Source organism: Triticum aestivum, chromosome 6B, assembly GCF_018294505.1.
Source record: "Triticum aestivum cultivar Chinese Spring chromosome 6B, IWGSC CS RefSeq v2.1, whole genome shotgun sequence".
In the NCBI taxonomy this organism is placed as follows: Eukaryota; Viridiplantae; Streptophyta; class Magnoliopsida; order Poales; family Poaceae; genus Triticum; species Triticum aestivum.
Genome location: NC_057810.1, coordinates 667,234,232 through 667,247,605, shown reverse-complemented (window position 1 = coordinate 667,247,605; position 13,374 = coordinate 667,234,232). Strand labels below are relative to the sequence as shown.

Here is a 13,374-nt window from a genome sequence, read left to right as displayed (position 1 = left end):
GCTGCTGCTGCTACAGGGAGGTAAGATTTTTAGGGAGGAGAGGAAGATTTTTTTTTGAAAGGGAGGAGAGGAAGATTTTGGTAGGGAGGGGACGAGTTTTTTGAAAAAAGACCGCATCTAACGCCGTCTGGCTTGAACAGTTATGCCACGTCATCATTTGCGGAGCCCATCTGTCATAATCGTCATTAAAACGTCCAAAGCCGACAACCAGTGTTTTTTGCAAAAAATTATGAAAAAAATTAGTGCTTTTTGGTACAATTCCGTAAATGTGTGGTTCCTGCAAACCTAGCCTGAAGTGTCTATGTTTTTTGCAATTCACTCGTTTTTTAATGTAGGAGGAAGAAGAAGTATGGGGCTGAACGAATGTGTTTGCTGCGACGACGTAGTGCTACTAGTGAATCTTAATCTCTACTATTAAAGCGCAATCTGCAGTCGTCGTGATGGTTCGACCAATCCCACCACCCCTCGACCGCATCCCGTCGCTAATTAACACGGCCCATAAACGACATCCATCGCCAACTCAGCCCACGATCACGCACCAGCCGAAGAGAAACAGTTGCGACTCAATCCACGAACCACGTCCACTACATGCATTGACCAAAAAAGACGTACATGCCCAAACCAAAGAAAAAAACGTTCGAGCCAAACCAAACAGAAAAACAAGTGTGAGAGCTCTATCGAGCCTTGAACGCACGTCGCCAGAAACGCCAGTTCCTCCTCTCGCTGGACGTATAGTCGCCGTCCGGCCACATCCGCCGGAACCAGTCCGGCCACATCGCTCTCACAGCAGATGTGCGAGCTGCAGCCTCCGCTGCCGCCGGAACCAGCAACCTCTGCTCCCGTCTCATGCTGCAGCCTCTGCTGCCGCCGGAACCAGCACCTCTGCTCCCGTCTCATGGTGTTGCTCGACAGGGCCGCCAGAACCAGCCACCTCCGCAGGCCGGCTGTTGCTGCACCCATCTCCGGACGCCGCAGGTACATCCTCCTGCCACCATCTTCACAGTTCCCTAGGTTTACCATCCTCAGCTGGTTCCTACAAAAACAAAATGCATTCATGCATTCATGATGTCTGAGCAAATTACCTACATTACAAAGATACTTAAGCGATGCAGGATTTTAAGCTATGTACCAGCTACCTGAAAATCATAAATTTCAATGAAGAATACGCCCATTAAATTCTGGGAATTAATATGTTTCATAATCAAGGATGAATAGGCAAGTTCAGATGTCTTTCCAGCAAGTACACCCAATGCAAACAACTTATTCCCCCAATCTGTATTTGGTGCCCAATACAAGCTGAGACATAGAGAACAAACTTTGACATCGGGATAGTGATCAATACATCATATAATTTGCTGACATAGAGTATTGAACAAAACATCATGTAATTCGCAATGTGTACGCCACACTTGGTCATGAGTGTGTTGAGATAGGTATTCGAGGCGACTCATACTCAAATTTCAAGGTAATATATTTGTCGTCATGATTTATTCTAAAACATGGGTATCATTAGTTATTTTCATGACCACATAACTAATATTTCCACTTCTGAAGATAGATAATTGTGCAACTCCATTATAAATGCTCACACTCACGATACCCTCAGGCTCGGAATCCTACTGTGATAAAAAATGAACATGACCCAGAAGATAAATAAACTTGAACAAATTCACCAGTGATCCTTGAAGGGGTTGTGCAGTCAGGGTTGTGCTCTTCGCTCCGCTACGAGAGAATGGCAACACCTACACCTCAAGTTGAACCTGAAATGCAGCACCAGACCGGAATTTATGATGTAATATAAATTATGTTACTTCCATCCTAAACGGCTGCCAACTAACATGATCAACATTGCAGCTCACAGCTTGTGGAAAAAACAATCAAAATACAACAAGCTAGGTTCAAGTATATAAACATGCAGACTAGCCTAACCATTTGCGTTTTCCCGATTGACATAGAGAGGCATGTATTACCTCCACTTGTGGCAATGAAGCAATGGCTCTAATGGTAACCACAAGTAAAAGGAAGAAATTTTTATACATAACTCTCGGTTCAAATTCTCATACCACAAGTGTATTTTGTTCCCATTTTCTGAATCTACAATTTTTAGTACATATGTGAGTGCACAGTACAGTCCTTGGCTTGAAATTATTAGGTCAGTTTGGTAAGATACACCAAAAAAAGAGTTTCTACTGAATTGTGTAATCAAAAGAGGGGAATGAGGGGCAACATAAAATGGATGGCGGAATGAAGATTATTCGGTACATGTGAACAAAGAGTCGAGGTCCAGCCACACAACTTGTAAATTCCTATATGAACAATTACAATCATAAGAAAATAAAAATAGTACCTCCTTTTGCTGAAATCCTTTTTTCAGATCTTGCAGCTCCATATCCAGTTTTTCATGTATGGATGAGTGTTCTCTTTCCTTTTCTCCTTCGTTAACTTCATCTGAAAAAGAAGAGTGCTTATTGGAGAAAGTGTCACGAACACATGATATTGTTTCAGTAACTTACTTGCATTTTGTTCCCGTACTTAAGCATCCATTACAGTAAGCATCTAATCATTTTTCTAATGCAAAATAATGCAGGTAATAAGAACATAAAGCTTCTATAGGACATAGAGATGTCACAAGACAGAGGGCATCTGTATGATAAAGGGAAAAGAGGTATGTGCATGCCACTCACATGTCTCGACATAAGGTCTTCAATAAGCTTTCAGAGCTTAGCCTACCTTCATTTTTATCAGTTGTTGATTATGAGAGGAGACCAAGATCACAACCCACCAATACACCCCGGCCACCATCTGGTTTCTTCATACGCGAACAAACGGACACCACTAACTACAGTGTTTCGTCTTCCGATGATGATGACAATGTGCGCACACATGTGGCTATGATGGTTCCCATAGCCGGCAATCTAACAGCCTTTCAGCCAGTACAACATGTGCAAACGTCAATCGGTATCGACCTTACACATGAAAATATTTCAGCTTGCATTTATACATTTGTTAACCTAAGTGGTCCACAAAATGGTTCTTCAGGAAGTCACTCTCGTGAAGCCACTTACTATGATCAACGTGTATCACTTCAAGGAACACAGAGCGGCATTCAGCATAATATTGGTTCAGATATAGCGGTTCGACTCAACACCTCACACACTGATCCTGAACACATTGCTTCAAATGCAATCATTACATCAGATAAAAAACAGAAAAGGCGAGAACAATACATAGCACGGCGGGATAGATTAACACCTGAAGAGAAGGAGAAAATCAATGCACACCGCAGAGCAGCTAGGAAGAAGAAAACATACGAGGAGAGGAATGCATGTCAAAGAGAAGCCAGGCAACGGATGACACCAGAGGAGAAGCAAAAAAGTAACACCCTTAGAAGGGCGGACTACCAAAAAATGATGGTCGAGGACAAGCAAGAGAGGAATAGCTGCAGAAGGGCGTCCTACCAAAATATGCCGGTCGAGGAGAAGCAAGAGACAAATGCCCGCCGAAGAGCACGTGTGCAAAACATACCACCCAAGGAGAAACAGAAGATGCTAACTCAACGCAACGCAATACTCGCGGCTAGGCGCAACATCCCTTGCGCTGAATCCATCGCAATGCCGCGCCCAGATGCAGCTACTTTAGCTACGCCCAACCTGATGTCGACCACTCATGCCAGAGACCCCGCCGCTTCAACTCCTTCCCCCCAGTTAGCGAGTAAGGCTGGTTACAGCTTCGAATCAGATGGTAATCCTCCCATCTTTACTCTACTTGTTATGTCCATGTGCGTTGGACCAGTATTTACCAGCTCCTCAACCATGCAGGCGAGTACCTTAGTCGTACCCTGGACAATAATGAGGCTCCCGGCGAACTCATAAATGCCTCGCAACAAACCAATGATCAGGGAATACACGACAACCAGAATCAAGCCCATGAGCAGAAACAGGAGACCAGAGCACGGCGTAGGGCTCGCGAGCGAGCTCACAAACGAGGTATGGTGGTAAAGAACATTCAAGGGGGTGCCGCAAAACGAAGAGCGCACACGAAAAGCTTAGCAGAAGGTGAGGGGTCAGCGTTGCTAGAGCGTCGTAATGCAAGCTTTGCAGCTAAGCAGAGGTCTCCACACCCAAGTACCTTACATGTGAACAGAGCAGCAACAAGCTCAGAAACACCGCCCACAGGAGCTGCTTCACCGGCTTCGTCCCCTCCATCGAGCATGCCGTCTTACACCATTGGGACCGATGGTAACCCTCTCATCTTTTACTCCCCTCCCAGTGACCACTCACACTAAACCATTACTTACCAGCTCAACAATGTTGCAGCTGAAATGGACACCTTCCTTAGCGGCATCATGGATGACAATGGACTTTCCGGTGACCTCATGGATGATGAGTACTACCTATTTGCCGATCAAGGTACTCCCAGGCGCCTTTCGTGCTCGTCCCTCTATACTATTGATTTATGTTCTGCATCCTATCGTGACATGTTATGTCTCGACAATGCTTGCAGGATCCGACGCTGATAACATTGACATCGATGAGCCTGTAGACTCCAACACGGGATCTATCGAGCTTGATCCTTACGACTATGTGTACTCGAACATCCCAGCCAGCACGCACATCCTGAAGCACGCGGCGAACTGCGACCATTGCAAGGCCAAGAAGTTCCAGTACGAGACTGACGGCTTCTGCTGTCGGAACGGGGAGATTAAGCTGGCTGAACCGGAGCCTATCCCAGAGCTGATGAGGTTATGGTCTAGCGCGGATGGAGACTCTCGGCATTTCCGGGAGAGCATTCGGTTCTTCAACGGGCACTTCTCCTTCACTACCCTTGGTGTCAACCTAGACAACAACTACACAAACATGAAGTCGGGAGTGTACACGTTTCGGGCACATGGCACTATGTACCACAAGGTGCACTCGTTCGGTCCAACATCTCGTCCTGATCATCTGCAGTTGTACTTCTATGACGACGACCCAAACTTAAGCCATCGCAAGGAGGCCACCAAGCAATTGGACCAGAGTGTTGTCAGCAAGTTAGTGGACATCCTCAGGGAAAACCCCTACTCCCAGCAGTTTAGGAGTTTGGGTGCCCACAAGGAAAACCTCGAGGAGTACCGGATAGACCTCAACATTGACCAGAAGCTAGACCAACGGAGATATAACAGACCGGTGTCATCTGAGGTGGCTGCGATTTGGGTCGAGGGAAGCGATCTAGCAAACAGGTTCAACCGCAGCATTACACTCTATGGGGACAACAACGAGAAGCATAGTATACATGCTACAGAAGGTTGCTATGACCCGCTGTCGTATCCCCTCTTTTTCCCAAGGGGGGAGCTTGGTTGGCATCCAAATATCCCTAAGCACAATGTCCCTTGGGAACTTGCACAACAACCAAGAGGAAACCGCGATAACGATTCAGGTTCGCCTATTTGGTATGCTTATATGCGAAAAATAACATTGTCTATCCTTCCCATATGGTACCTAACCTTCTTCTTTCACATCTTTCCATAGAGGGGAACAGTCGGTTGTGTGTCTCTGTTAGGGACTACTACTGTTACCGGCTACAAACACGCCCTGCAATATTCAACCCCATACTTCACGGAGCACGCTTGTTCCAGCAATGGGGCGTCGACATGTTCATCAAGATTGAGGGTTGTAGGCTGAAGTGGATCAGGGACCACCAGCCACAGATACGTGCCGATCTATACCAAGGCCTTGTGGATAGCATCGCAGTTGGGGAGATGCGAGCGAGCGCTGTTGGCAAGAGGATCGTGCTCCCAGGGACACATCAGGGGTGCAACCGAGACATGAAGCGGAGGCATATGGACGCCATGGCATTGGTGCAGACGTATGGGAAGCCTGACATCTTTTTGACTATGACATGCAACCCTAGCTGGGAGGAGATACTGAATGAGCTGCTTCCAGGCCAGACTCCCCAAGACCGACCAGATCTTGTCGCACGCGTGTTCAGGGCCAAGCTGGAAACCATGAAAGAGATGTTGTTCAAGAAGCACATCCTAGGTGTTGTGGTAGCGCATGTGTATGTCGTCGAGTTTCAGAAGAGGGGCCTCCCCCATGCGCACTTCCTGTTGATCATGAATTCAAATTATAAACTTGTGGTGCCAGAGCAGTATGACCGCGTCATATCTGCAGAGCTCCCGGACAAGCATAAGTATCCAGAGCTCTATGCCATGGTCGTGAAGCATATGATGCACGGCCCATGCGGTAATCTAAATCCCAAAAATGTGTGCATGCAAGACTTGAAGTGCAAGTGCAAGTACCCACGGCCGTTCAACCAGAACACCTTACAAGGTAAGGATTCATACCCGGTTTATCGACGACGGGATGATGGCCGTTGTGCTAAGGTCCGCCGTCATCTGCTAGATAACAGGTGGGTGGTGCCTTACAACCCTTATCTGTTGCGGATGTTCAACTGTCACATTAATGTTGAGGTATGCTCCAGCATCAAGGCCGTCAAGTACCTTTACAAATACGTATACAAGGGCCACGATCGAGCTTCAATCAGCATCGACCAGCCTGACAGCAACGGGGTTGTAGATGAGATTAAAAGGTACATTGATGCGAGATGGGTTACTCCACCGGAGGCGATGTGGAGGATATTCGGCTTCAACCTTTCTGAGAGTTCCCCATCGGTCCTACAGTTGTCGCTTCATCTCCCTAATATGCATAGTGTCACGTTCAAAGCGCAAGAGGACCTGACCGATGTCGTCGCCCGTGATAATGCATCTAAGTCAATGCTGACGGAGTATTTCCTCGCTAATCAGAAGCACGAGTGGGCTCGGGATATCCTTTACAAGGACTTCCCGGGAAGTTTCACATGGCAGAGACAGAAGTACTGGAGGCCGAGAGAAAAGCGGCACCAAGTTGGTCGAATCGTGTCAGCCCATCCGGCCGAGGGGGAGCGGTACTTTCTGCGGGTGCTGCTCAACCACGTGCCAGGAAAGACATCTTTTGAGGACCTGCGGACCGTGGACGGTGTGCTATGTGATAGCTTCCGTGAGGCTGCCGAGAGATTGGGCCTCATTGAGGCCGACAACACGCTTGACGAGTGTCTTACAGAGTCAACAGAGTTCGCGATGCCAGCCTCACTCAGGAGGCTCTTTGCAACAATCTTGGTATTCTGCGAGCCAGGTGACATGCGCGGTCTATGGCATAGGCACCTAGAGGCGATGTCTGATGACTACCGCCGATCACACATGTGCTCAAAGGCAGTGGAGCAGATGGTGTTGCTTGACATCAGGGGCATGCTACAGTCCATGGGCAAAGACATAGCATTGTTCCCTCTTCCGAACATCGACGAGACCTGTGACACTACTGGAGGTGAGGCTAGAGAAGTCACCGAGGAGTCCACAATCGAGGTTGACGCGAACGACACTGCTTTAGCGTCCTCGCTAAACCCCGAGCAGAGACTTGCATACGACGAGATACTGGCAACAGTCGATGCCGGTGATGGGGGTGTATTCTTTGTCGATGGCCCGGGAGGCACCGGGAAGACCTTCCTATACAAGGCACTACTCGCAAAGATTCGAGGCGAGGGCAAGATCGCGGTGGCTACGGCGACATCTGGCGTCGCAGCTTCCATCATGCCTGGAGGAAGGACAGCCCACTCGAGGTTCAAGATCCCACTCAGCATTGAAGATGGGGCGTCGTGCAGCTTCACCAAGCAAAGTGGGACAGCCAAGCTCCTGCGCATGGCTTCACTCATCCTATGGGACGAGGCCACGATGACGAGGCGGCAAGCGGTTGAGGCACTGGACAATAGCATGCGGGACATCATGGGACGACGGGACCGACCTTTCGGGGGAAAAACTGTCGTGTTCGGTGGGGACTTCAGGCAGGTGCTTCCGGTCGTTAGGAAGGGGTCACGGGGTCAGATAATCGATTCAACCCTGCGGAGTTCATACCTTTGGAAGGGCATGCGCCAGCTAAGGCTCGTCACCAACATGAGGGCGCATAACGACCCGTGGTTCGCAGATTACTTGCTAAGGGTAGGCAATGGCACCGAGGAAACCGACAAGGAAGGCCACATAAGGCTCCCCGAAGATATTTGTGTGCCGCCAACAGTAGATGGCGTTGACCTAGAGAAGCTAATCGACCATGTATTTCCTGCTCTAGATGACAACATGGCCGATCCAAATTACATGACATCTCGAGCGATCCTCTCCACAAAGAATGACAACGTTGATAAGATAAACACGCGCATGATAGAGCGCTTCCAGGGCGAAGAGAAGATCTACCACAGTTTTGATAGTGCAGAGGATGATCCACATGGCTACTATGCCCCCGAGTTCCTCAACAACCTGACTCCCAATGGCCTGCCTCCGCATGCGCTCAAACTAAAGATAAATTGCCCGGTTATACTGTTGAGAAATATTGATCCAGCTAATGGGTTGTGTAACGACACAAGGCTTGTGGTCCGGGGTTTCCAAAGGAACGCCATCGACGCAGAAATCGTGCTAGGACAACATGCTGGTAGGAGGGTGTTCCTTCCTCGGATACCTCTCTGCCCATCCGATGACGATATATTCCCTTTCAAGTTCAAGAGGAAGCAGTTCCCTATTAGGCTCAGCTTTGCCATGACAATCAACAAGGCGCAAGGGCAAACCATCCCCATTGTCGGGGTTTACCTACCGGACCCGATTTTCTCTCACGGTCAGCTTTACGTCGCTTTGTCTAGAGCCACCGCGAAGAGGAACATTAAGATTCTCGCCATCAAGGACAATGACAATGGTAAGGGCAAGGGCAAGGACGAAAGCAAGAATTCAAAGAAGCGAAAAAGATCTGAGCCCTTATTAATAACCACGAAGAACATAGTCTACAAAGAAGTCCTTAGCACATGAAGTCACTGGATCAAATTATATCATGTCAAGGTAAAATATGTTCAGTTCTGCATTACAACCACATAACTATTGTAGATATTAATGCACACTGACCTGAGTTTGTTGCTGCGCAGTACTCGAGGGAGCATAGTCAGTCTTCAAAAACCATCAGTATTCCTTCCGCGACATTTGCCCGTCCTATACTTGGTCAAAGATGCACCTGTTTAAGCTGGAAATAACATGAGTCAGCGTGAAGTTTCCAACATATGCTGGAGGAAGATGCTTGGACAGTGACTTGGTAAAGAAGAACAAAAATACTAAGGTTTCATATTTCTTTCTAAGGCATATGCTTTTTAATATGGTAAAACTAATATCATATACCAATAAAAATACTGACTTAAACTTCAGTTGCATAGAATCTCTTGTTAGAAATACATGGATAAGGAACTATGTATCTGATGATTTATGAACAACCCAAATTTGAGCTGAGTTTGCCATCAGTGAAGTCCTCGTATCTGTACTATCTATACTATTACAGGATGAGTCTTTCAAGCTAGTAGATACTTCTATATGAACAAAAAGAATATAATCTGTTCATCTACTTTTTTCTGTAGCTTTGTGATAGATTTAGCATGCAGGTGTCCTTAAATTCTAACACTTTCTTAAACATCAATTTCAGGCCTCAAAATTCATTGCAGAATGTGTCCAAGGTGCCATGTACAGGATTAGAAACATCCACCCTTGAGCTATCCAAGTAATAATATTGACTATGTTCATATTTTCCGTTGCTACAGTACAATTTAAACCAGCCAACTCCATATCAGTACTACTCAAAACAGAAACTGGAATGATTTTTTTATGGATTTTCCAATTTCAGCAGGTTGTGCATTTTTCTGAAACTTTTATGCACAGGAAAGACTAGCCTTAGTCTGACAGTACGACGAACAAAATTAAACGGTAGTGAAACATGGCCATTTCTAGGTGTATCTAAATACGACCATATCCCTCTACAAATGTAAAACTTCCTTTCTTTCTCTCATTTACCGGTAGCTCAAGGCCAGCAACAGCAAGCAACAAAAGCAAGCAGCAGCGGCAAGCAAAACAACCGGCAGCATCAAGCAGCAAAGCAACCATCCAGCAGCGCAACAACAGCAAGCGGCAAAGCAAGCCAACAGCGGACAGCAGCAGTAGCAGGAAGAGATGGCTCCTCACCTTGCTGTTCCTGGCAGGGTCGGACGGAGCAGGGAGGCGAGAGGACGGACGGCAGCAAGTTTCGGACGGCGTCAATGGCGGTCAGCGGTCGAGGAAGAAGTAGGAGGGACCCACGGCTTCGAGTTCGTGGTCCAGAGGAGACGCGACGACGCGGAGCCCGTCACGGCCCCTAGAGCTGCTCGGGGAGGAGGATGACCGCGGCGGCGTCGCAACAGCGGCCGACGGAACCGAGAAAGGCGACCTTGGTTCAAGACGTACCTGCACGCCGGCGCTAGGAATCACCATTAAAGGGACGGCAAGAGCTACAATCGAGCTAGGAAACTACCTACGAGCAAGAGCGCACCAGAGAAGCGAGGTGGTTCACGACGGCGTTCAACGGGCGTGCATGTCGGAGCCGGAGGCGTGAGCGTCGATCCGGACCGACGGCTGGCGGATCCCGCCGGTGCCAATGGCTGGCGTTGCAACGGCAAGCGGCGGCGTCCCCGGCGAGTTTGACAAGAAAGGGGATCCAGGGGGGAGACCGGAAGAGTGAGGAGTGGATGAGGAGAAAAGATGAAGAGACAGCCGGGCAGGGAGTAGCTGACGCTGCTGGAGTGCTGGATTGACGGACCCACTGGTCAGTGGCAAAAGGAGGGGTTCAAAGAAAATAAAAATAAAAAAATGGTTGGAATATCTCTTTCTTCTCTACTCCTTCTAAGCTTCTCAGGATTAGCATAAATCTAAATTTTTTTGGTGCTCAAAACTCTACAAAAATTTCATAGATGCATATATATATAAGTAGTATTCTATATTGTTGTGTCTGAAGTGAAAATTCCAAACAAAAACAAAGTCACAGTTTGTATCTCTATGATGAATAACGGAAGTTTCAATTGCTAAATTTAAACTAAGATTTTTAGAATAAATTGTGGTTTCTAAGCTTCTCGCATTTAATCCATCAACTAAATGTGTTATATTCCTATAACTGTAACTAGCGCTTAATTTTATTTGATTTTGGATTAATAAGGTGGGCTATACATTATATGTTCTCAATTGCTTGATTGGAACGTCATAGTTTTGGTAACCCGTTGCAACGCACGGGCATTTTACTAGTCACTATAATTTGCTTATCTTGCGCAGAAGGCAACTACCAGCATATTCCACATTTTTATTTGCTTTCTTGTTTGGTTATCTTATCCCTAACCACATATAAATTGCAGTTAGGCACACACTAATTCCCTAGCTGGATTCCATACGAAAAAACCTAGCTGGATGCTCTCTCTTTTTCGCGGGGCCAGCTGGATATTCAAAATGGCCATTCTGTCCCTGCCATTTTTCTTCAGAAAGATCAGGCCGTGTGCAAGTGCAACCACACACCTGCAGTCAGCTTTTCTGATCCGTATCACACTCACATTTAATTAGCAAGGCTGAGTTTGATCGGGTTTGTTTACTTTCTAGCCATTTTGTGCGCACGATGGGAGACAAAGGGCCGGAACCATCCCCAGTTCTCCATGCATCCGGACTGGTGGGTGCTCATACCCGGCAGGCGTCCTGGTTGAGACATCAGGTCTTAGATGTTAGGTTCGGCTACGAGGCTTGTTTGATATTAGACCCAGACTATCAGCACCCCTTCATCAACTGGATAGAAATAGCGACGGATGTTGCTTAGACGGTGGCTTTAGCCTTACTGTTATATGACTTTGTAAGGTCGTGTATTAATAATTAATAAAATGACTATATGCATCATCCAGATGCAGAGGCCGGGGGTCTTCCTCCTTTTCTAGAAACAAAATGGTTCTCCATGCATGTTGCCGGCACGTCAGAGCTACCGCGACTACTCAAACCACTTGTGTGGAAAGACGACCGCTACGTACCGTACGTGTCGTACTGCAGAAATGATGGAGAATTAGGCCATGTTCTGCCGTGCATAATTGATTCGCGGGCAGATTAAAATCTTTCTAATGAGCAACGATCATGGATGGAATCATAGAATGGGCGTTATCCATGTCGACCAAGAGTCCAAGAGACCGTGCTAGCTTAGATAAGGTGATAAGGACAGGAGGGCTAAATGAGAGACGGAGAGGCGACTCTAACAAAATTACGGTAATGTTAGCCAGCTGACGTTCATTAGGAAAATGGCGGCAAGCGAACCCTCTTTGATGGCAGTTTTAGTTTTAAGAAGATATAAAATGATGGCAAGTTTTCAACGGAAATTACCTTCTTAGGAAGAAACTAGCATGTCTTCTGAAGAAAATGACACCCTTCTTTAGTTCATCACAACTAAAACTGTCACAGAATCATTCACATGTGCCAGCCCGTACAACCCGTTTTCGCGAACTGTAAATGCAGTATAAGGGTCCGTGATATAAGGGGTCTACTAGAGATGCTCTAATAGTAGTATTATTACCGAAAAAGTTAGCGTTGAATTAGTTGGAATTGTAAAACAAAGGAAATGAAAGCCTAATTACCATGATATTTCCGAGCTCTTACGACATACCAGAAAGCGGCGAAATTTCTCCCGGGACTTTGTCGTAGTGAAATCTCCAAAGTACTAGTACAGGATAAGAAAGAGGTTAGGCAGTACATAAGGCTTCTTTAAGCATTAAAAATTGCATTACGAGCTGGCGGGTGCGGTAGTCGTTGGTTCGGATGGATTTGGTGGAAGGAAGATGCTACACCTGTACCTGTGCGTCTTCCTCGTACCCTTACTGCCCCGATCGATTGATGCATACAACATCAATCTATTAATTTGATCCGTACGTAGTAGTACAGGTTATGTGCGACGGTGGTGATCGCACCTTATCCTTTGCCAGTGTGCCGTGTTGTTAATGGTGCTGGCTGGCTGAGGGATTGACCCGTGTGTGGTGGTATACTAATTGGCTGCAATTCGGGATGGATAGTGATTGAACAACAAAATTAAGTGTATGTGTACGTGATGACGTTGCCTCTGTCATGATGAATCAGCATGCTGACAGCGAACATGATCCCACAACAGGAAGGACGTGGGCTACTAATAGGCTAAGAGCATCTCCGGCCGATCCTCAAAACTCATTTTCCCGCCCCATTCCTTGTCCTTCAATTTTCCATATTTCAAACTTGAAATTTTGCATATATTTAAATTGCTTCATTGCATAACTAAACAACAGTACCATATTACAACATGATTAAACAATCCATTACCTACTACTCCCTCCGTCCCAGATTAAGTGACTCGACTTTGCACTAACTTTAGTACAATATTAGTACAAAGTTGAGTCACTTATGAGACGAAGGGAGTACTTTAAAACCACATTCCTGTTGAACTAGCTAAAGCATCATCATAAACTAAAGAAAAACAAATACTTGATATA

At 46.6% G+C, this 13,374-nt stretch overlaps 1 long non-coding RNA gene across 1 annotated transcript; it reads right to left on the bottom strand.

Moving 5' to 3' along the window:
• Positions 1-545: 545 nt before the first annotated feature.
• LOC123134778 (uncharacterized) lies at positions 546-10,557 on the bottom strand. Its single transcript, XR_006465731.1, has 5 exons — positions 10,392-10,557; positions 10,049-10,306; positions 8,951-9,065; positions 2,348-2,448; positions 546-1,760 (listed from the first exon to the last, which is right to left on the bottom strand). It is a non-coding gene; the product is annotated as an uncharacterized lncRNA (long non-coding RNA).
• Positions 10,558-13,374: the final 2,817 nt, after the last annotated feature.